Genomic DNA, 25,848 nt, shown 5'->3' with positions numbered 1-25,848 from the left:
CCGGAGCTCCTGCTCTTCACCATGCTCGTCATGCTACAAAAGGATGCCAGACTCCTAGGTACATTCTATACGTTAGAAGCTGTCTGTGGAAAAGTATTAAATACAGGTATATAGAAGGAGAAAGACCACAAGGACATTTCTTTTCAGAGTAACAAATCTGAATGTTTTCCTGAGTACAAATGCCCTTTAAAGACCACAGTGAGGTTACGAGGGAAGACAATAGACTTCTGAAAGTTTGTGTATTTCTATGTTTTTCTAACTAACTGTACCCTAATGCTTGATGAATGCATTTGTAAAGCCTTATACATGGATGTATCTTGCTTAAAAGTACATCACATTTACTCTACTGAAATGTCCAGTGAATTTTTCAAAAAGCTGTGAACTGTAGTCCTGGTAAGGAATAGTTTTACTTTTCTTCCATATACTGATGACAGTAATATTTGTAAGTGGATGCCATTGAACTGCTGTATATAAAGCTGACTTATCTTTAGGTAATAGATTTTATCCAACAAACGACACAGGTTAGCAAAAAGGCAACAGTTCAGACAGCTAGTTTGGAAACATTATTTGGTGAGAAATTATAAAAAAAACCTTACATTACACTTTTCATTTTATAATTATTCACTTTTCCTTCATGATCTTTTGTTAACTTTGAACTGTTGTGCAGTTTCAGATTGAACACTAATATTTACATTTATTGGATTGAGTTATTCAGAAGATGCTAAGACATGTAAGTACAAGGACTTTTAGGATTACCGAGTCAAATATTGTAGGATAATTTTCTTTGTCTGATAGATGCTCATTAATGAGTCATTTCTCCTTTGGCCTTGACCATTCGTACTGCTAGCAACAAGGCCCATTTCTCTTGGCAGCCTGTTTTTTTTAAAACGCTTTTTTCCATTTATCTCTTTTTTTAAAATTAAACAATTATTTTGTCCCTGGAAGAACTTGACTTTTTTAAGACTTCATTTGTACCCTTTCTATACTTTCATGTGTCCTCTATACTGGTCTTTATTTAGCTTTACTGTCTGGCTACATGGTTTCTTGGTAGCTGGGTGAACTCCTAGGTCCAAGTTATTAGAAAAGCTCTTCTAGTTTAAGAAGGGACAAGAACCCACAAACTCACCATGTTCCCTCAATAATTCATCATTTGCCTTGCAGTTCTTTGAGTATAGATGTAGAACCTTTTATACTGCCAAAGTAATGAAACTATATTCATGAAAATTTTACCCTGGAACAAAGAAATTTTTTTTTTTTTTGTGAAATAGCTTTAAATTCTTAAGAAACATTAATAATCTACAATATAATATAAATTACATGAATTTGCATCCTTGTAACCAACATGCAAAAAAAACCCTCTAAGTTTACATCTCTTACCACAACTTTTTTTTTTTTTTTTTTAAGATTCTTCCACAGATCTTCAAGATGAATGAAAGCCACATATATGGAGACAAAGTTTTGGGGGGGAAAAGCAGATATTAGGTAATATTCTGGCACTCTCACATTCCACAGAATTAGAATTGAATGTGCATGCACCCGTTAAGGAATGTTCTTAAGTATTTGTCAAATATATTTACACACATTTACTTCAATCCACAGATTTAAAGTTTAAAGCAGATTTAAAGCTGCTGAAGTCCTCGGCAGCTCTGAGGCCATACAGCAGTTTTTAGAACAGCAAGTATTTTCAAACGTTCTTGCATTTAAGGAAGATAGCTACATTTCCAGTATTCCAAGTACCATGCTATGGACACTACTGATAAATGATGACTGGACCAGAATTTTATTTGAATATTTTAAATTACTTCATTAAGGATTTTATTTATTTCTTCTTATAGGCAGGTTTTGTATTTTTCCAGTATTTAGATCCACTCACATTTGAAAAGAAAAGTTGAGTTTGCTTGTATTGACTGTGTAGCTGTGAGTGGAAAATGACATTAATAAAAGTAATGTCCCTAATACATTTTCAGGAATTCTGTGTTCTCAGTATTTCCTAGTTTCACATATATTAATTGAAATATAGGCTTACAGTAGTGAGCACTTACTTTGCTTTAAGCACAGATTCTGTTTTCATTAATACCAGTTCTGAAATAAGTCTTCACTCAGACTTCACTCAGTGACAAATGTACTATCAGGCCTTAAAAATGTAACATCACATTTGGGAAGTTATGTTTAAGAGATGCAGTACAGAAAAGGCATTGACAGAAAGCAACTGTAAATTGGGGGCTGACTGGTATAAGTACAGTTCCTTTAAATGGAAATAAGGGAAACATCTGATAATGGTCAGACTAGTCAGTAGATTCCTGTAACACAATTTTATAAATGTTGGAAATATTTGCAATTCTTTCTGATAAGAAATTAGTATCTGGCAAATTAGGATTGCCTCTTAAAAACAATATTATTTTAAAATATTTTTATTTTCCCTCTCAAAATTGCCTATGAGTATGATTCATTTCACTTTGTGTTAACACTACTCTGTAAAACAAAAGCTTTGAGGATACTTCGCATGAAGATCAAGGCAAAGAAGAAAATCACTGTTTCATAACGATAGGAACAGTCTGTTTTGCTCTTAAGTCATTTAAGTTAACAAGCAAATAACCTCATAACACAAAACTGTAATTTTGACAATACATAACAACATTATTTGATAACTCATACTATAAATATAAATATTTTCTGTTGTTTATGGGGTAGAAGTGTTCATGTATAGAACAGAGATACACAAATTCTCCTCAAAACAAGAATCTGGATGTAAATCTTCTAACTCCATTTGGATGCTGAATAGGCTGACCTCAATAACAAAAATAGCTAAGGTTAAGATCTTGGTACCTTACAATGTAGATGCTGCTGTTTTAACAGATTCCATGTTCTACAGATGTTTTCACAGAGCTGAAAAACGTAAGGCAGCTAGATGTTCTTTAAGGAGATGGAACTTATAATGACTTGAGCAGTTTAGTGATATTTAGGGAATTATTGAGATATTCCATTAATAATCGTCATGTGGAACTGCTGTTACACTCTGGAAGGGACCACTAGACCACCATTCTGTGTCTGGAAGTGATCAGCAGTCAATAACTTCATTCTCTCATAAAGCACTTAATTTTAAAAGGGAAGAAGTCCTGTAACCTCAACAACTTTTCAGTGCATGGTTTGAATCAGAAATATTGCTACTTCTAGCGCCACTGCACATGCTGTTCTTATTCACACAAATGTTTAACATTCTTGATTCTAACTAGGAATTTCCCCAAATTAAGTTTTGTGGTAACAGGCTGCAGATTAATTACCGTTCATAAAAAAGCTGGGGTTATCTTATTCTTTTTGATTCAGGCTTTTGAGTGTTTTACATTTCTTATTTACGTAAAGAAACTGAGCAGAAGCAATGGATGAGCTAAATTCTCCCTTATGATGACACTGTGTAGTAATAATAGGCTTATAATAGAATCATTTAACGTTTGTTGTCTTAGACTAGACTGAACTAACAAGCATCATTAGATACATCGCCTAACCCTGTCAGTACTAGGCAGAGTTATGGTTATCTGTGTGCCCCAAAAGTGGATTTGCGGTTGACCTTTAGCTTTGCATTTTGTGGGTTCCTAATGCTCAAGAATATGTGATAATTTTGAGATGGTTTCAATACGTCTGGAATGTGTGCTACCCTCAACTACTACTCTTCAGACTTACTACCCTTCTAATTTAGATTTAGAGTGGGTTTTCTGCTTATAAAAAAACAGAAATTGAACTCGCAATAGAAAAACTTATTCCCATGAGGCCTTCTGTTTATTTACAAATATGAAGTTTTGCCTGTAAGTCTCTTCCTTCCTTCCTCCCTTCCTCCCTCCCTCCCTTCCTCCCTCCCTCCCTCCCTCCCTCCCTCCCTCCCTTCCTCCCTTCCTTCCTTCCTTCCTTCCTTCCTTCCTTCCTTCCTTCCTTCCTTCCTTCCTTCCTTCCTTCCTTCCTTCCTTCCTTCCTTCCTTCCTTCCTTCCTTCCTTCCTTCCTTCCTTCCTTCCTTCCTTCCTTCCTTCCTTCCTTCCTTCCTTCCTTCCTTCCTTCCTTCCTTCCTTCCTTCCTTCCTTCCTTCCTTCCTTCCTTCCTTCCTTCCTTCCTTCCTTCCTTCCTTCCTTCCTTCCTTCCTTCCTTCCTTCCTTCCTTCCTTCCTTCCTTCCTTCCTTCCTTCCTTCCTTCCTTCCTTCCTTCCTTCCTTCCTTTCCTCTTTCTTTTTCTTCCCTTTGTTCTTCCCTTCTTTCTTCCCTTTTTTCCTTCCTTCTTTCCTTCTAAAATAAATTTAACTTCTATGGTCCAATGCACAAAAGTTAATAGAGTTACCAAAATGTACCAAGGTGGATGAAGAAAAACAATGTGAAGCTACAACATCCTCATGCCCTTTCCCCACATCTTTCAAGTTCCCTTTGTTTCTTCCACCTTCCTGGACTCTGCCTATGTGCTCAGAGTCCCTTCTCTAAGTACAAATGCACACCCAGTACAGTCCCATTCCTCTGTATCCTCTCTCATGCTGCGTGCCTCTTCAATTTCCTTCCTCCTCTTACATCCGCTTATGCTTCTTATCACATAATAATTCATCCTCCGTGTTCCTTCCTTCCTCCCACACAGATACACGCTGTATCTCTTGCTGCTTTCTTCATTGATTAGTTCAGGTGCAAAGGTTTGGGTTTGGAAAAGGTAATGAAAAATTACCGTTAATCAATTGCTTGCTAGCTCCTCCCTGTTTGGACCACTCATTTCTAAAATCTATTAACATATTCTGCTAAATATTAAAAAAAAAAAATTGCCTTTATAAAATAACTAAGAGACTTCAAAACCTGATATCAAAAATCATAAAAAGGCATTTTTCATGCCTTGCAATCTTTGCTTTGAATAAAACATACAGTTTGAAAATAACTAGGAGACTGTGGCACCTAGTTCTGCAGTATTTGTTCTGTATTTGTTAGATTTCTTACTAATGAATAAAATAATAGATTTCCAGAAGTTACAAGTTACTTATTTTCAGTGAAAGTTTTGCTGTGATAATCCCTGAGATCTCCCCTTTAAAAGCCCATTCCATAAAACTCAGAGAATTAGATCTCCGATTTACTTTTGAATAGACACTGAGTATGAGAGTTTGGGAAAAAAAATCCTCAAGAAAGGAAAAGCAATCCATTATTTAAAAAGTAAAGTTTAACAAAGAATTTTCTTTGTTAAAATATTTTCACAGCATACCTCACTGACTTGTTGAAGCATTTGAGTTCAAGTTCCGTCAAAAAATTCCTTACCAAGCTGGTTTTACAGACTTGCATTAAATCTCCAACGAAGCTTCTGAGTGCAAGTTCAAATAAATTAAAGGCCCAATCAATAAAACTGGAAATCAGCCTTGCAAATCATGTTGCCTACTAAGAACTGTCATTAAATTAGAGTCAAATCAAATTACACGGTAACACACAACAGACGCTTCTCATGTATGAGAAGGTATCCCTAACACAAACCTCCACCTGCCCGAAGATGCAAGCAGCCCGATGTTTGTTCCGGACTTCCAGGGTCCTGCCCTGGTGAGGATTCCCACTTCCTTGGCTCCCGGCTTAGGGATCTGTGCGGGCCCAGCCCCACGGCCTTGAATTACAGCCTTTATCTGCTTAGGTATTTCCAGCAGCTCACACAGCTAATAAATAATGCACTCATTATGCAGGCTGCATGTTCACTTCCATAGACCAATACTTGTACTTTTTTAGCCAAATACCCCCAACCTGACTCGTAGCTGTGCTCGACTCCTTCCTTTTGGGCACAACACTGCCTGTACCTGCCCTTGGTGGGACTGTGGGGCAGCAGCAGCCCCCGTGCCTGCAAGAGCCACCCCTGCCCCAACAGTGCATAAGGGCTCCCGGGTGCGCCTGGGTATGACAGTGCCTGCTGGTGCTAAGGGCAGAGGCATAAGTGCCCAGGCAGTGCTCCCTGCCAGCGCTTGCTTTTGCCAGCGCTTGCTTTTACAACAGGAGGCTGGGGCCAACACAGTCTCCCACCGCAGCCAGCTCCTCCTGCAGTGCAGGGAAGGAGGAGGGAAGGAGTCACATACCCCATTCAAGCACCTGCATTGCTGGTAGCAGCATCAATAGGCGCATCAGGTGTGCAACTTGCTTTCTGTTTAAGTTGTTGGCCTCAATCCGGACACAGCATAAAGCTTTAAACTGAATTTTAATTTTACTAAACACTTGAATTTTTCAAAGCTGCACATGCTGTCTCTAACTACATTGTTTATATTGTCTTGCTTTACAACAGCAAGAAGAAAGAAATTAGGTCACTATTTTCTCATAAAAGTGGCTAAGAATATATTGGCACTCCGTGTGTAGGTAAGTGTCTCACATTCAGAAGCATAACCTAGAGGCTGCACTAAACCAGTTTATATATTTAACATCTTGCAACTGGTTCACTCGTTATGAAGCTTAGGGTGAAAAAGCTGTAAAAATGCCTTTGCACCTGAGGTTTCTCTTTCAAACCTTGCCCACATGTTGTAAATCAACAGGATACAGGCTCCTAAATGCCCAAAACATTTTGGGAAAAAGGTAGGATTGCTTCAAAATGTTTAAGTATGAGTTAGGTTCTTAGACTAGTCCCTAAAATTCACGTTTTGGCCATTCTGGTACAGTTATACCTCAAAATCGAAATAACAATAAAGATGCCTCTAAATTCTTCTCGTATCAGAAGCTAAATGCTTCAGAACAATATACTTTACAGTATTTTATAATAACGACTTTCAAAATGCCCTTTAGCACCACAGGAATCATACACTTCATAAGTCACATCCTGAGTAAGTGCCATCTAAAGACAAAAATATGTTTTTAGCAAAAACCTCCCTGTGGCTGTAGCCAGACTGCCAGCTGTGGCACTTCGGATGGACTTAGAGCATGCAGTCTCGTCTCCAAGTTTGTGTGGGTCATAATCAATACAGGCTGACTACTACTGAGAGTGTTCAGATACTGCCTTCCTATACAGCCAGTGGTGAGGCACAAGGGCAATATGTGAATTAGGTTGTCTGAGCTTAGTTTTTTACAATGCACAAGCTGGAAATAAATATTTGGGCAGTAGGGTGGAAGAAATTAGAAGTGAATATGGTAAGATACATACTGTTGGAATAATATAGCCTAACTACATATCAAAAGTTGCTATCATTTTGACAAAGGAGCAAAGCACATTACTTAGCATAGAGCTGAGTAGCTACACTGGTCCACTGCTCCCAGTATGCAGCTCTCGAAGACGTCCTCACACAGTGACACCAAGCTTCAGCAGCAGCCCTCAAACACAAGGGTCTGGAGTAATAGCTGCTGCTCGAACTAGCTTTGCCACTCAGATCGGTGACCTTGGCACAATGATCTGAAAACTGCCGTGGGTCCTACTGTACAGGCCTGTGCTCTGCAGTGAAAAGACGACCTTTTCAGCAGCTCAGTTACAATTTAGTTCAACATAGTATAAATCATACTTTAATAAAAATTCTACACCCCAAAAATCCTCCTCCCCATAAAATGGTCAACTGACAGAGACTAATCTGGGGGTTCAAATTTGAACTTCCAGATTAAATCCCCTTCGGCTACGGAAATTAAGTGTGTTTGGGCTTTTTGAAGAGGCAGAGAGGCTGGAGATGGAAATACCCTCAAAAAGTGCAAGATTCATGGGACAAGCTATGCTATAGAATAGCAGTCAAGGATCCTCAATCGATGACGCTTGAACACTAGGCGCACACTCAAGCCACGCCTCCAGCTTTCCTGGTCGCAGGCTATTGTGGAATCTACTTCCAGGCCCAGACTGAAGGTCTTCCTTGGGCAACTTTCCAGGAAACGAACTATTCACAGGGATTTAGCACACTCCAAAATGCTACCCCTAGTCTCAAGGGGAAGTTCTTTCAAGCAATGGTGAAGCTATCATGGGAAAGTTTCCATGTGATGACTTCTTCCCAACATAGAGAGTTAACAAGTTTGTCTCAGCAAATGAATTGCAATAAATGAGATTGAGAATCTTGGGGTTGTATTCTTTTTTTTTTTCATATCCTTGTAGTGGCATGTGAAAACACCCAACAGTACACATACCTAAACATACTCATAAAACATTTCTGAGACTGACAGTTGTCTGTTCTCAGACATGTAAATCTGCTTTGATACTGCAGTCACCACAAGGCTGGGTGCATGTTAGGGAAATGGAAGGCTTATAGCGCTTTTAGTGCCCCATGACTTTGCTTGAAAAAAATTACCATCACACAAAGCTTGAGTAATGTCAGTCCCACAGTCTCAAGCCAAGCCTACAAAGGTGGTGGTACCAAACTGCTTATTCTCCTTACTAAGTTGGAGAGTCATAACAAAGAAGCCTAATGGGGGATTTGGTTTCAGTAAGCTTTTGCTTCCTGATAAGCTTATAAACATGACGGTGACACCACTCTTCTCTCAAGCCATCAGGGTATTCCCTGCCATCCCTGTTGCCAGTATATCTGCAATGCTCTACATTCTCTGCCATGACTATCATGATGTCAAGAAAAGAAGATTCAAAAAAGGACCAGTGGAGGAATGTGTATAAACCAAAAGTATACAGAGGCAGAACAAGAAAAATGAGGGGTCCTGCATTTCCCAGATAAACCACAGATAAACCCAGATAAAACTCTCTCAACCATGGAAATAAAGCTTTAGTCGAGGAGACTCATAACATTCACTTAAAGGCAATATATGCATAATATATGTATGTTATCTACATACAAGAAAATACAAAATGTACCCCACCACACTTTTCACCCAACCACAAAAGCAAAGCAGGCAGTACACAAGGCTTTCTAACTCTTAAGAAAAATTATTAGTCTGCTATTCTGTATCTGTATCTTTTTTTGCTGAGGCTCTTAGTGCAATGGTTGGACCATATCAGCACCAGTCTTACTCAAGCCAGACAACTACATTAGTCAGGAAGCCTCAAAGTACAGTTGTTTACGGATGAGATTTTCTATTCAAAAGGAGGTGCAACAAAGGCAGTAGAGAGCAATGGGATCCATGCGTATTTTTCTGTAGTAAGATCAAGTAACATGTTGATCACATTTGCAAAAGAAGGAATAAGGGACAGGAGCCACATATTTCTGAACAAATGAGAGTGTCATGCTAGAAAAAAAGAGGCATGATCTTTGACTTTTTATTCAGAATTTGCAAGTATTCTTAGAAAGACTTCATCAATGTGAGGCTTGCTCTTCCTGTGTCTAGAAGTAGCATGAAAGAAGAGGTGGAGGGAACAAAACAAAATAAGAATTTGCCAGAAATTTCAATATAAATTACATCATTTACAATAAAACACATCTGAAATATCCAGAAGCCTTGTACAAAATCAAACTCTACCAAAAAAATCACTCCGATGTAAATATTTTTACTATGTGAGAAAAACAAAGCTGAGACAATTTAATTCTTCTGTACTATGTAATGCAAAAGTATTAGCTTTTCAATCTTGTATTTAACTGTGCTATAAAAGCAATACTCGCATTTAAACAGGGCCTGCCAGACGTATTTAATTTTAGTTTTATTAAAAATACCAGGAGCTGCTCTTAATAGATAAATGAATGTCATATGAAACCACATCCAAAAAATCTGAAAAATTGCAAGTGCGCTTCTATTCCAACTTTATCAGTTAAGCAACCTATCACAGGTCTCTTGCTGAAGAATTTCAATAAACAAGTTTTAGAGATTACTAAGAGCTGTTTGTCATTTTTAAAGGGCAGATTTGCAACAAAAACCTTTCCTGGGATTGCTTTTAAATATTTTACCACATTCTTTACCTAAAAATCTCTAAAGAACTTAAACTTATTTGAATACAGGAGGAAGTTAAAAGAGGGAATGGCAGGAAGATGTGCCAGGGGAGGTTTAGGCTGGGTATTAGGAAAAGGTTCTTCACCCAGAGGGTGGTGGAGCACTGGAACAGGCTCCCCAGGGAGGCAGTCACGGCGCCAAGCCTGACGCTGCTCAAGAAGCATTTGGACAACGCCCTCAGACACATGGTGTGAATTTTGCGGTTGTCCTGTGCAGGGACAGGAGTTGGACTTGATGATTCTTGCAGGTCCTTTCCAACTCAGGACTTTCTATGATTCTATGATTTTATGAAGCATAAGACCAAGTGAAACAGCATTTTCTGTTGTTGAAGTGGAATGGCAAAAGCAGAAAGTACATTAGCTATGGATAGAAAGGCATTTTATATCAACTTTCAAAATGTAAATCTATAGGATTAATTATAACAGCTTAAACTATGCCTTATCAACTATATTGACCCATATCCAACTCATATATTTTTGACTGTTTTTTGCTATTTCAACAGCACAAAATTACTAAAAACTTGCTTTACCTACTCTGGGAAACTGGATTAATGGCAGCTTTATTCCACAACAAGGTCTCAAAATGGCTGGGCCCAAAACACCCAAGCTCTGTTAGCGCATCTGACCCACGGTTATTAACTCAGAAATGTCCCTTTAACTGTTTTCTTTGGGCGTGCCTCTGGACACAGGCACTGGGGGCTGCACAAGGAAATCCAAACTCTCCCCAACTCTCTGAAGCAACTTAGCTCTTACGCCAAATAGGATCTGGCATTAGAGTGGTTTTTCGCTGTGCTGTAAGTTTCTGTGTTGGGAACCAGGGTTAAGGCCTTGGATCGCGCTTAACCTTTACCAAGGAAATTGTGGCAAGCAAAAGGGTGTTGGGCAGATCCGTGTCTCTGCTGCCAGTTTTTCTGTAGGACCAAACTTGTGAAACACTAAAGACCTATGTCTCCCAAAGAAATTACTGGGAGCTGCAGATTGGTTGGATCTTAGGATTTGTCCCAAAATATCCGAATGGATATTTCTTCAATATGCAAGAAGCAAAGTAAAGGCACGAGGATGACAACATTATGGCTTACTTATAGGAACAAACACTGTTAGATGGGTCCTGGACTGGAACACATCCATGTGTTACAAAGTGCATGTATTTCCTACAGAAGCAACATAGCAATATAATGCTGAGTACTACGTGACTGACTAGTATTCCAACTGCACTGTAAAGGTAAAAAATGCCAGACTTCGCCTAAAAGAGACAATATGTTTTATGACTTTAAAATGAAATCACAGAAGACCTAACTCCATCCAGCTGTTCTTAATAGAGCTTTTTTTCCCCTTTGTTTTTCATTCCCTACCTTAATCCGCTTCAAAATTACCTCACAGTCTCATTCATTTTTGCTTGTAACTTGATAACTCTTACCAAAACAATGTATTGCACATTACAGGGCAAAAAACCTAAATTAAAAAACAGAGAAAGAAATACAGAAAATGTATGTTCATTAAAGCTGGTGATGCTCCACAGAAAATTTGCATAGCGACCTGCAACTATGCCTGACAGAATTACAAATTTATCATGCATTTGAAGGACAGATGAAACATTCCCAGATTTTCTGCATCAGTCATTTCTATTCAGTCAGCTTAGTATAAACAAACCCCCTTATTTTGCAACTAATTGAAGAATTAATATAAAAGGATTGAACACCTGTTGCTGTGTTGGCAGAAAAAAGCAATTACAATGTTTCTTTCCAGTGGACTTAAACTACGAAAGAAAAATTTTAAAATAGAAAATGAAGAAAACATACTGATGACCAGAGTTCTTTTGAATCCACAATGGATATTACAGTTTTTATTTAGATTGTGAGTGGTCCCTGTTAAGCTTCATCGGTTGATGGAGATCTCCTCTCTATCCCCCCATTTAGCCACTGCCCCTGTAATCATTTTCCATTAGCTTGAAGTAGCTCTGATTCACTCAACCTCCTCTCTCCTCTTTCCCACACACTTTAAGACAGGCTTAAAGTCCATTGTACATCCGCCTAACTGTCATGCAGATCCGCTTTACCAATTTCCTATTACAAACATTAATCACTGAAAATAAATGCTATTAAAAAGAGAGATTAAATCCATTTTCATCTCCTCTTTCTATTCCTTGTCTAGGAAACTGGTTAGGCAAGGCTTAAGTTGAGGTAGAAAGACTCAAACATAGGGACCTGTAAGCAAGTGATTCTTTGAACAGGCAGAACTGAAAGGAAAACAATAACCAAAACACAAACAAGCATCAAGTCCACTTAAAATAAACAGTCTTATCTTTCCTTATTGATGCAAAACTTAAAAAAATTAAATATCGGAAATGACAAATATTTTGTTAAGGTCACCTGCAATAAAAGTAAAGCAAGACATGCAGGGGTTCAAGATACCCTGGAGAAAGATGCATTTGCAGTTAACTTGGGAGTTCCAGGACCGCAGCCCCCGGCCCTGTGTGGGACAGCCGTGTTTTACCCTCTCCTCATCTCACAGGAGTCTGGCTTGCCCACTGCTCTCATCAGTGCTAGCCCCCCACCACAGTACCACAGGGGCATGGCTTGGCTCTTTTGCTTTATATCAACAAAACTTACATCATTTTATGGCAAAGTTATCACTACTATGATTATTAAGTATAAATTATTAAGTTCTACTCCTTTTCACTTTTAATGGAAAAGTGTGTGGAAAAAGACAGTATCAGGTTTCCCCAAATATTTTGGAATGAGCGTCACCATCTGGTCCAGATGCTCCTACTTTGACAGTATGCCTTCCATCGCACTGAGGAGACCCCATCATTTTCAGAAGCAGGCCTCACTTAAAAAATCACAGTACATATACACACAGAGTCCTTTTTAGTCTTGTTTCATAGCCGTTTCTGGGAACGGCTAGACTGTGAAAACAGTCACTGTTTTTTCTCTCTTTGATAAGGTAAGTGCTTATGGGGTGTACACACCTCAAGGGAATTTTTTTGTTTTTCCAAAATAAGGAAGACTGAAACTGAACAAGAAATAGGATTGCACAATTTGGGGCATAAACTTCCACAAGCACATCTTCATCTCCCTATTCAGATTAGGATCAAATACACATTTTTTTTTTTGTCTCGGTGCATTCTGGTATTGCTTTTCTTAAAAAGGCATGTCAGATATACAGGTGATGCAGGGGCTGAGGAGGGCTAATTCTGTCCATGGCACCCGACCTGCATGGATGGAGCACTGGGTGCTGGGACCTGCTGCTGCCAGCGGTTCCCGGTGCTTTGGGAATCACTCACATAGGGAATGTGACTTCTCCAAGACCTGCTGAGTTAGGAAGATGCGTCAGAACTTCCGTCAGAGCCAAAATTGAGAAGGGCATTGTGGGTCAGGGTCAGGCTGACACGATGTGCAAGGACATGGATGCTGACACCCCAGAGGGGGATTAGGCTGAGTGGCACATGACCCACAACACAGTGGAAACACAGGCAGGGCTGCAGGTCATTTGGATCTGTGTTCATAACACTGAGTTGTGCAGGCACAAAGAAAGAATATCATAAATCCAAGGAAGATCAGGATCAATTTGTGACGCTGCCCGCCTCTATGCAAACAGCAGTGTGCAATAGTTTTTTGAAAGTATGACAAGGCTAGAAAAATTTGTTCTTTTCCCTTTAAAAAGAATGTGCAACTATATAACTGGAGCAACAAAAATCAACTGTGTAGGATATGCTATTTCTATGAAAAAAGGATAAAGCATGAAATATTTGATATTTTTCTGAATTTATAAATCAAAATAAACTTTTAAAGCTGTCCTGTTAATGGAATTAAAATCGTCATCAGTCTTCCCTTAAGTGTCTGCAGTACATAGTCACAGTCCATTAAGACAATGTGTTAGCATTGTTCATAACAGGATGTAAATGAAATAATCAAGTAATCAGGACTATTTCAACATCAATAAAGCCTCAGAGTGATTATCATGTACAGCCATGACACAATACCTTTTTGCATACTTTCCCTGATCAGATTAAGTGGTGATGAATTCCTCGATGGCTCAAGTGTGCTCCAAGGAAAGCTAGAAGGTTGTACAGTTAACTCCCAGGGTGTAACTCTAAACCATACAACCTACTACCTCAACCCGGATGCACACAGCTTCCGACGGTGACCATAAAGTCTTCTTTACTTCTTCAGCCTTTCTTTGAAATGTGACAGCAGCCACAGGCTTATAAAATTCCCAAGGGGGTAGGCTTTCAACTGCAGTTATTCCCCACTTTTCAGACGATAAGGCATATCCTTAGATAGATTTTCTACTGCAAAGGTAGAATCTGTTCTATCCTGTTTACATATGTATAAAGATATATACATGTGAATTTTATATGTGTGTATATATATACATACATATTTGATAGGAATGATGCAAGTCCAACTACGTTTCTGGAAAGAAATGACCATTTAGTCTTATTTTACAATAAAAATAAAATATTAGTATCTTCTTGTTTTTTCTACAGTTTTTGAATGTAATACCATGCAATGGTGTATTTAATAAAACCAGGAAATGGTATAGCCTACTCTCCCTCATTGGAAACCCTACAATTCCCTACCATCTCTTTGTAAATTTTAATAAGATACTAAGCCAAAGGGGCTTAAAGCAACCGATAAAAGAACAAATCACTTAACCAAGTCTGAAGATAAGGCAACGGACAAGAGAAGCATTCCAAAAACAATATATAGTATTGTACACTCACTTGGGCTTGTTGTCAAACACCACTGCATTGCATGCTACATAAACTTTTGCCAGATCACCATACTGACACAGACCCATAGAAGCGAGCTTGTGCAGTACGTTTCAACACAAGATCGGATCTACGGGTTTATGCCAATTGGCATCGTTGATTAGCATTTTCCTTTTGAAGTGAGACGCAGAAGACTTTAAACAAACAAACATACGAAGCAATGTAAGAACAAGTATTGAAGCGTAAAAATATTACCATCTATTGCAAAGGCGGCTACTTCAAACTTAACTGCATAAATGGTGGATCTACTGAACAAGCCAAAGACCTGTAACTAGTTTGTTTTTTGAAGAAGGAAGAAAAAACACTCTTTTTACAGATGGACGGCGCAACATTGTTTTGTCTTCATCAGGAATTAATGTCCTTTTGCACACGCTTTGCCTTACTGTTGAACTCTCATCTCCCAACAACTCGCACCTGACTAGAGCATGCACACAGCAGGCAAGACTGGAATCCATAATTGGACGTGACACAGAAGTGAACAATATAGGTTTGCCTTTTGTGTCTGAGCTCATATCATGTACTACAACCCAAAATAAAAATCACCCCACCAAATCTGAAAAGCAAAGAGGCACACTGGAGCGCAGCTCCTGTACAATATTATAAAGACTCCTTAGCTATTTCTTCCTATTACAATGCATCTAAGTACTGCTTGACAACAACTTGTTGATCAAACAACACCTATTAATCAAAGCAAAGAAGTTAATTTGTATACTTTATTCGCTAATCATCCCATCAATGCTATTCCCTAATAATAACAATGCAAGTAGAGACACAATCTTCCAAAACATCAGGGTTAACTCCTACACCACCACCTTCTTGTGACCAGCAAGCAGTACAATACAAATTATAACGCACTGAATGTAGGGTGTTCTACGCAACAGACTGAAAACAGGTCCTTTGAGGCAATAACCAATAATTCAGAAAGATGAGACACAGATACAGTTTTATAACTTACATATTCTAAATTAAAGCATTGATAAATATGGCATCTTTAAGCATAGTATCTGACATATCAGAATAAATTGTAACGATATAACCACAAATATATTTGTAAAATACAGGCATAAGAAGCAGGTATAATTTTAAAACCAGGTGCTATAGAAAGGTCTCTTGTGATTTTAGTGGGTTACTGAAATCCGTATCCGAGTAAGATTTTAACGCCTGCCCTCCACCAGTTCCCACTGAAAGCCTGATTCTGTCATTGTTAGTTGGGCAAAACTCCTTTCAAGGGACTGAGTGTTGCCATTAACCAAGTTTTTGAATCAGGGCGATGTTTCATTTTCTTGCAGACTGCAACATGTATTTCTAGTTCAGTAATGAGAGCTGAGCATTCTAAAATGACCTTATTGTTTTCTTTTCTTTTGGAATTTAGTGGATTGAATCTTACACGTTCAAGCGTACCCTTTTGCATTTTAAAATAATGTTAATTTATTTTCTAGAACAGTCTGTTTTAAACCTGCTTTTACTTTGATAGAACACTTCAGCATTCAGAATGAATGATATTTTTATCGTTTTCTGCTGACACCGAGGAGAGAGAATATGTAAGACAAGCACTGAAACTAGAATAGTTACCTTAATATCAGAAATAAGAACGCAGACTGCACATATTTAGTGAATGATTGTAATAAGTGCTATAAAATTGCTTCTCCAATAGTCTTTCTTTTTATTTTTTTTTGAATAGTAGAGATATTTCACATTTCAAAAATAATTGATCACGGTATTATAGTTATATACTAGCAAATAGATATATGTACTATAAACATACTAGTAATATAAATATCCTAGTAAATAGATATGTGCTATATCTATTTACTAGGCATAGCAAAAGAACAAATTATGTATTGATCTTTCACTTCATACTAAAGCTTCATGGAAACATACAGTATAAAGTCTACCCAAACTGCAATATTCCCACAGAAAGCAATCAGAACAAAAGTTTAATAGATATAGGTGAAATTACATTGGTAGGCTCTCTTAAGGAACGAAATCCTTTTAATGAAAACCTGCTTCATGTTCTTAACATTAACTTTATTTTTTAACAAAAAAAAAATTAAGGTCACTGTATTACCTTCGCTGAATTCTGGTATAATTAAGTTCTTCAGTTTCCTTTTTCATTTTATTTTTTTTCTTTCACTAGAACAAAAGAAAAGTAAGAGAAAGATTTTGAAATATCTGTTTATGTAAAGTGTTTTCAGAACAACATGAAACATACACAAAATTAGTAATTATCCTTTTAAGATATAAAACCAACACACTGCTGATGCCCCTCTCAGGGCCATGGGAAGACATGCTGTGAACAAGCACACTTTGGCAAAGGGACTATTTAATTTAGTATTTCCTAGCTTTTTTCCACCCCGCAAATCTGTTTTTATGAAGAATTTCAGAAGGGAAGGAGCATGCTTAACAAAAATAAATAGTTTTTATCAAATAGTGCATACGATGAGATAATTTGGTATGGAACTTCATAAAAATACTGGCATAGACTAAATGGCTTAAATCAAGAAACGTTTGCAAAACTTTACAGCAAAAAAAAAAAGATAAAAAGATGTGATTACTGTGATCAGATATAGAAATTTTAAAAGGTTTTTTAAGCTAATGCAAGCTTTGGTTTCTCAACGGACTTAAGTACTAATGACATACGTAATTATTCTAACAAAACTATTGGGGAGGGCAGTTCACCATAAATCTAAGAAACGCTTTCTGGTACAAAATGGGTGAATGGAGGTATATGTGTCATATACATAAGGTCCCCATTCAGCAATTTCCCAGAATTCATTGCAGAACAACAAAAATATAAGGTAGCAAAATTAGCATAATCTTAGAAGTTACTGTCTAATCCGTAATGTATAAAAAGTGAAGCACGCGCTAAAATGATTCTGTTTTGTAAAGTCATACTGTATTTATAAAGCTTTTTATTAGACAAGCACCTGCCATGAATATGTTTTAAAAAATCAGAGTTTCTGATGAAAAAGACACTGCGAGTTTCAAAGTAATTTTGAGCTGAGGACATCTGTGCTCTTAACATAAATTTAAAAGGCTAGGAAAATATTTTTTAAAAATCCAAAATACATAAAACACTGATTTGTCTGAGCTTTTCAAAATCTGTCAGTCAGGATGAATTTTGTTACACGCTCTTCTAATTGCCTAGTAATATGTTACAACAGACAGACAAATGCTTTAAGAAAAAGGCTCTACTACAGCGTCATATGCTCAAAACTTACTTTAACTCTGCATGCACTTATCACAAACATTCTGAATGGATATCTTAAATACTGTTTTAAGCTATTCCCAGACAAGTGCTGCTTTACCGAACATCTTAAAATAGTCACTGTTACTAGCTGCAAACCAGGCTTACTTCATGAATGTCCCAATAATGTGCCTTTTATTCCAGTGCTTATTACACTGATCTCTTTGTCACGGATTTAGATACAAATTGTAAGAAACTCATATATGAATTAACTCAATAATAACTTTAATATAGTGGCTACAAGAGCGATCCTTTCCTACAGTTTAACTTTTTTTTTTTCTCTTCCCCTCTTTAGAAACTGAAAGTATGAGTCACGCTATAAAAAAAGAATTTACTTTCCTTAGCAACCAGATCTAAATACCCACAACTCTCTTAGAGATAACCAAAGCTTAGACTGAATAAATGTAACATTAAGGTCCTTGCATATCTCCAGTGCTTAGCTAAGACAAAATGTGCCTAACCGCTTATTTCTATAGACCCTCGATTTTTTGTTTACTTTCTATTTTTAGCAGTATTAGATCAAGCCCCCCCCAAAAAAGTTAGTTTTAAAACGTGTGAACAGCTGACTATGTTAAAATTAATATACAAGGACTCAGTTTCAAAACAACATGTTTAAAACGGCTTAAAAAAAGAAAAAGAGGAAAAAAAGAAAAAGAAGCTATACCTGATATGAAAGGTACGTTTTCACCCAGTGCCAAATACTGCTATATGAGCAATAGTGGAAAAAAAAAAAACCAAACAAACAAAAAATTCATTCCTTCTTTCTTTTTTTTTTGTTTTCTTTTTTTACTGAAAGAATCAATCTCCTAGGCTCATTTTGTTACACTGTTTTAAGAAGACTAACACATCCTGATGTCTCTGTAGTGAAACATGCCAGATTTTTTTTTTTTGGAAGCAGGAGAGTCACTTTTTTTTTTTTTTCTGCACTCTTGTATGTAGGACAAACTCAGATTTGTTTCTTCTTCTTAGGGCTCCTGTTCTTTCTCGGAAGAAGACCAGGATGCCTGTCTTCTCTCTCTCGCTCTTCTCGGAATTCCAGGCACAAAGCACTGCGCAAAAGCTGCACCAATCCTTGCCGCAACTGCCTGCACAGGACTAGAGGTGGGGAGAGACCAGAAAATTCACCTCGCCCCTGCGCTGGTTTTATAAATGGGGATTGCACAAATCTGCCGGAGCAAAGGGGTGAAAAGGCAGGGTGCCAGTTTGCTACACTATGCTGCAATGATCTCATGTTCAATGCTGTCGCCCCGTTTGCCCAGTTCAAATGCCTGTTCACTAAACAGGAGGAAGGAAGAAAAAAAAAAAAAAAAGAAAAAACCACCAGAAAAATAAAAAACAACTTTTATTCTTCAGACATTCAGGAGGGTTGTTCTAAACTACAGATCACCAATAAAAAATATAAAACAGGTAGTTTTAAAATGCAGTTATGAAGTATAAATATTCTGCTTATATTTTCTTTCTTTCTTTTTTCTATTTGGAGATAAGAAGCAGAATTTATCAGGCGTGAAAGGGACAGCCTCCTGGTGGTGTGCCAAAAAAGCCAGAATAAAGGCAAAGTTGTGCTTCAAAGCTCAATCGCTTGCTGAGTCTGGCTAAAGTCAAGTATTAAGATCCACCATTTTCTGAGCCATGTAAGAAAAGAGGAAAAAAGTCAGAACGGGCGCTGCTTTCCAAGTCTCCGTTGGCACCATCACAAAATCTCAGCCGTAAGGTCACATGATGCTCTGCCAAATGTGGAGTGCATTCCCATAAACCATTCTGCTGATACTGCGAAGGCAGCTATTGTCTAGTTTATACCCAAAGTTCAGCCCACTCTTCATTGAATTAGCTGAAAAACGCATCACCTTTGGGGGTTGGGAGCCATGGAAACGTCTACCTGGCAGGCTGCCCACTTTTTCTGCCCATCAACCAGAGATGGAATTGTGCTGCCTAATGTAATGATGACTAGGAATGTGAAGAGTCGTCCAAAGTGAATCTGATTCTTGCAAAGCCTGCTTCATTTGCACAGCAAACTCTGGCTTCTTGTCGTTAGGGGGCGGGGGGGGGGGGGAGAGAAAGGAAAAAAAAGAAGCGCCTTTCTCCTAAATGTAGCAATTAAAGGTCTAGTAAACATGCCTAGTCTGCAACTTTCCCTCATAACATACCGAAATGTTTCCCAAAACAAAGCACTTGGTATAACACAAGTTTTCTGATTTAAAGCAGCACTCGCTTTTCCCCGAGTTAATGTGGTATCCCCTGGACATTTTTGCACCCTAAGGAAAAATTAAAGGAAAAAAAAAGTACACAGCAGATCTCTATCTCTTGCTTTTACCTGTCTTTATTACCTCCTGATTTTATCTAGCACAAATTATACACGTGTGTGGCGATACCCACTAGTAACAGTGGGGATGCAATATTGCTGCAATCTCCCTCAAAGCAGTCTCCTGAGAAAGCTGGTTGTGTTTCCAGCAGCACAAACCCCTCCATCTGAGCCCTCCTATCTTTACTAGTGAGTAGGACAGCTGGTCTGCAAGTTTGCAAACCAGCACATCTGAGAGCAGCCAGCACCCTCCTTCTTCAAAATGCATTTAATATGGATTTTGTGAAAAGAGATGCAATCAGGCAGAATTTATAAAGATGTAAGTGACGAAACAGACTAAGTAATAGACATAACTCTTCTGCTACAGACCTGAAATTTTGATTTTGCCCATCTATTGTTCTAAAGTAAAATGTCATGTAAAATGTCACTTCCAAATGAAAATACCACATAACCTGCACACGCTCTCCCAGCACCTAAGAACCTTGTACAGAAGAATTTCTCAGAGCTCAGTGTTGTGAACAAATGAACAAGAATCCACTCACTGTTTCTACACCACGAAGCTACCGCAAAAGAGATGTTAAATATGTGGCAATTTCTCTGATCCTCCCATTAATAAAAACGGAGCCATGGGAGGAGCCTCTCTACCTATTAGCACCCATACAAATGCTCCTGTGAAGAGGAGGTTGCATGCTAAAGAGCTTATAAGCTAAAAACTGGTAAGGAAGGGCAAACAAAGTGGGAGACAACAGGCTAGAAACCTCAGCAGGAGGACAGGAAAAAACATTCCCAGGGACACTGCAGGCAGTAACTCTCCAGCTCGGCTACTTTTATGTTTTGTTTTACAGTTCTTTCCAGTTTCACTTTATTTACCTGGAGGAAACTGAAGGTTCATTACCAAAGGAAGGAAGCGTGAGAACGGGGGCTTTGAAGTGGAGGAAGACGGTTACGATGGCAGCGCAGGCCTCAGAGGGAGGTCCCAGGGATGCCCACCAACAGAAGGGCTGCGGGGGCTGGCTGCACTCCTGGCTGGGACTGGGGCAGTGCAGGTGGCAGGCTGGCGGCCTGGGGCAGCCCCTGCCTTGCTCCTGGCATACCCCAGAGGCCTCCACCCGGGTTTTGGGGAGGCAGGCGTGGCTGGGAGGAGGAGAGCGCTCGAGACAGCTTCTCCAGGTCATGAACGGTGATGCTGGTGGGGCCTAGAGGACCTGGAGAAGGAGCAGCCACCCCAGCCCAGCAGCAGCGAGTGGCCGGGAGGAGGTGCTGGGTACAACATCCGGGGATGGAAGACACCCTGCTCTGCCTGCCGAGCCAGTGCACCTGGGATAGGCCCTGCTCTGCTCAACCAGTGGGAGCTGTCTGGTAGAAGAGAAAGTTGCTGCTGCCCCAGTAAATCAGTCCATGGCTTAGTTCCTCCTTTTTCCAGATCTGGAGCTTTTCAAGGGCCAGCAGCCAGAGGAAAGCCCTCTGATGCAGTGACATGGTGTAAGCTCTCTCAAATGGTCTTTCTGAAAGGGATGCCATGTGCATGGTTTTGAATCCAGAGACCCTTTTCTTTTCCTTGTGAGCTAAAGATGGCTGCCTAGGCGCCACCACTAAGTGGAAATACTGCTTGTCACTCCAGCTACTTGCCACAATAGTCCCACAGCTTGGACCACAGGGATCGCACTGACTTCCAGGGACCATGAGCAAACTCTGTGGGTCGTTATGCCTCAGCCATAAAAATGACATATGGGTGGATTCTCCTATAAAGATCTTTGAGATTATTTAAAACTAAATTCATTTCTCCAGGCTCATAAAACTCAGAAAGGCAATTCAAATGTCTTTAATTAACAATTACATAGAAACAGAAACTTGAGATTCCATTTTTATCATTTTAGTAGTCATCAGATCAAAATAGAATTACTGGGGTTTTTTTTCCTAACAGGGTACATGGGACTCAAGCTCAGTTCATTCCACCTTATGTTTTACTGTTACCATAAAAATAGTTAGGCCACAATACATTAGTGTCTTCAAAGGAACCACTCACAAGGATGCAACCTACAAACCCAGGTGCATCTTGAACCATAGTGAAAAATAATGGTTTCATTAGAATTGAGTAGAAACTTCCAGATAAACAACAATGAATTCATATCCTGTTCAAATTTACTACTACTATTATCAATTATGGTATGTGAAAAGGACAAGGGAACAGCCTCACTTTCACATCTCAGAAGGGTGTTTGCCACTAATGACAAATAATAGGCAGTCTGAGCTGGGCAAATCTGAGCAGCAGCTTTTGAGGGACAACAGGCACAGAATCCTACATAGTCATTTTTATTTTCCTGTGTGGAAAAACACTTCAACATGTGGCTAGCCCTCAATACGAGTATTCACTTCACCAATATTCAAGAAGGATGTTAAAAAGCTGTTAAAAAAATCACTTGCATATGTGCCCAGCAACAATTAGAGAGGTAGATGAATCTCAGAGTGCTTTGGCTATGAACTAATACTAGGGCAACACAAAGGGAACCAAAAAGACGCATCTGTGGGAGCGCCTGGCCCTGTTCATCCGCAGCTGGAGGAGGCAACGAGGCCAGGTGGAGGGAGGCTGCACAGGACTGACCTCTCCACGGGACAAGAGGGCACCGACCCTTTGTCCACCCGGGAGGTAGGAAGGGGAAGACAAAGAGGACAGGAAACTTGGGCTGGGCTGAGGGTTTCTGCTTACAGCCAAATATGGTTTCTGTGTATGCACTCAGGTCCCACAGGACAACCGGCACCCCAACCTCTTAGCTTAACGGGCAGTTTGCAAACTAACTGGAAAAGAAAAACCGGAGCTTTCCCTGGGCAATGGCAAGCTGCACAAGACATGAGAGAAAAGCTGAGGGAGAATGGGAAAGAAACACAGCAACGGTCTCAAAGTGAAGGGAGAGGGAGAGAGGGAGGAAGGGAATCTCTGCTCTTTCGCATGGTTGTTCTTGAACACAAAAACGAAACTAGCGAGTACGCCACTGTAGTTATTAGAAGTTAAAATTTGACATGCAAGTGCTGGATATATTACCCATTACTGGGTAACTTTAATGTACTGTACTGCATGGTGTAACACTTCACAATAAAATGGTCTTGCTCTGCAGACCACATTCTCAAAGGCCCTAGTATATAGAGGTGACAAAAATGATTTGTAAAATGCATGCAAATGAAAAGTTATCATCTGCTTGCTACTTTCACTTTACCTTCAAATGGCACTGTGCCTTCTCTTTTTTAATGCCTTAAGGTTAACCGCACCGAATTAAGAGACTTAAGCAAGATACTCTATGGTAAGAGCCAGAGATGTCATTCATCATAAATTTAACTGTAATTTTCCCCTTTGTGAAATTTTCATGAACAATCTTGCTTTAAGTTCCTTCTCCTCTAAACTTTTCACTGTGTTATATGCAACCAATTCACTTTTGGCCACTTTGGCTGTATAGCTGGGTACCTGAACTTCACAACCTTCTTTCTGCTTTGCTACCAGAGAAAGAAAATCTTTAAAAATAAATAGCAACAAAAGCTGAGTGATGCACAGCCAATACTCTTGCTCACACAAGAAAAGCCTTCTTCACAGATGTTTTAAGAAGATAAGTTATTACCTTAAGAGTGCAAATATTCATAAATATCAATGGGTGCAAATATAATTAATTGAAACACCTACTGAAAATTCAGATGAGCCTTCGCCGATAACTATTCTACAGTGTAAAGAAATTGCCCACTGCAAACATGAGCCTCCCTTCTGTTCTTCACGGGGAAGCGCAGTTGTGGTAGAATAAGAACCACGGCTGCCATGCCAGAGGAGGGCTGGTTCTGAGCGGAGCCCATAGCGAGGTCCAAGCAAAAGCCAGGCTCTACTGCTATTCCCCGTGTCTTTAAAAAACTTAGGCTTTTATGGGTGATCGTTCAGGCACAAAAAGATATGACACTGTCTTCACAAACAGTGAGACAGTACCTAAGACAGGTAAAAATGCTGTGGTATTACAAAATATCAAACCAAACGTGATGATAGGAAGAGCTTTGCCACAGACATTTTCTTCAACATACTTGCTTCAGCCCCCATTTATTTCACCACTGCCGCTCCATAAACATTAAATAAGTTCAGAGCAAGAGGTACAACATTCAATTCCTCCACATACACTAAGTCTTGGACATAGAAAAACACTTTCTAAATTCCCTTTACCTCATTTGTCTCTCGCAGGTCTAAGTGCAAATACAACTGAGCATTATCATCACCATTCATCAGATAATAACTGAAACATCTATTTTTTCCCAAATTTGAAAGCTTTTAGCATGTCACTCTTCAAAACGCCTAAGCAGCATGGCAGTTAGACGTTTTTTCCAGTTCTAGAGCCAAAGGTACCAAAGATGAATGCGTTTTCATAAACAAGTTATCATTACTGTATAAAGTGTAGAATACCTGACATTGCTCAGTGTTAAGTACACTGCACTGAATCATAAGTACTACCTTGAATTAGATCATTTCTACGTACAACCTACACAATTTGCACCAACTTGACCACTACCTTTGAAAAGAAATCTGAAGATACCTTGATCTAGTTGCTCATCACTAGAGTAGGCGGACAGTAAACACAGAGAATTAGCTAGCCAAGAGAGTAAACAACAAATAATTCCTTACACACCTTCTACTTGTGCTAACTAAAGCAATGTTGACTTCTTTCCCTAGTGCCTCTTCAAGACAAGTATAGCCAGAACTGAAGCCAGAAACTGATTTAGCAGCACGCTTAGTGCCTAGACCTGCCCCAGTGAAACTCCCACCCTAGTGCTTCCCTTCAAAAACCGCCGCAGTGCTTAGCTGAGTTGCACGCCTACCTATAGGGAACACATTCACAGCAGCAATCCTCCCCCAAACTTCAGAATGAAAATTCCTCAAGGGTCTGGGATCACACAGATGTAACTCAGCAGAAAGTGCAGATGGCTTCCTAACCCCTAATGTCCAGCAGGTTGTGCAGCAAGGGTCCTCCAGGGCCACTTATTTCTCATAGGACTCATTCTTGACCTGAATATAAACTGGGAATAAAAAGGATGCCACAAGAGCATTCTTCGTACCATAGATTTCTCAATCAGTCATAAACAGTTTTTATGTTTTTATTGCGCATTTCCCCATAAGGCCCTGCACGAATCCTGGCTGCTCAGAACTTAAAACCTTACGCAATGTTATTCAAGAAGAGCATGTTGCTTAGCTGCCTTGAGCAAAAAGTAGCCTTCTGTACCTTCAGTAGAACATGTGCTGTATGTCACCTATCCCCTGGCTGCTATAACTGACCACAGTCTCACACCTCAATATGGCGCAACTCACTGCTCATGGGCAGAGAGAAAATAAGTATTTTTGAAACGTTCTTAATTATTTCAGGAAGGAAGTTACATACGTCTTTAGGTTCTTATATTCCTAAAATCTGGACAGAACTTTCCAAAACATCAGAATGTTTTGCAGGCAAGTATATATGTACACATATCCAAACACACTCCACACATTTTGGTAATTTAATTACAAAAATATGGGGCCTGTGCATGCATTTTGCTGGGTTACATTCTTAGCAGGTTGAGTTCTGTTAGCCAAAAACCCCACCCGGTCAGGTCATAACTCTAAGTTGAAAAGAAAGAACATGTGCATTATAGCCCAATGTAAGGTGTGTTTTTGATTCAGCAGACTAAAGGATCAATTAGTTTTGAAGCAAAAATTATTAAAACTGAA

The 25,848-nt window shown here is 39.1% G+C and overlaps 1 long non-coding RNA gene across 3 annotated transcripts in view; it reads right to left on the bottom strand.

Annotated features, from left to right (window-relative positions):
- LOC135316524 (uncharacterized) overlaps positions 1 to 25,848 on the bottom strand; it is a 247,559-nt gene that overhangs the window by 22,298 nt on the left and 199,413 nt on the right. For all 3 annotated transcript variants that reach the window (XR_010375781.1, XR_010375780.1, XR_010375779.1), the window contains one exon: positions 16,649 to 16,713. This is a non-coding gene — a long non-coding RNA (uncharacterized LOC135316524). The remainder of the gene's footprint in view (positions 1 to 16,648; positions 16,714 to 25,848) is intronic.

The sequence above is a fragment of the Phalacrocorax carbo genome, chromosome 1 (assembly GCF_963921805.1).
Source record: "Phalacrocorax carbo chromosome 1, bPhaCar2.1, whole genome shotgun sequence".
Classification (NCBI taxonomy): Eukaryota; Metazoa; Chordata; class Aves; order Suliformes; family Phalacrocoracidae; genus Phalacrocorax; species Phalacrocorax carbo.
Note: the sequence above shows the minus strand (reverse complement) of the source record. Positions and strands in the feature narration are given on the sequence as shown.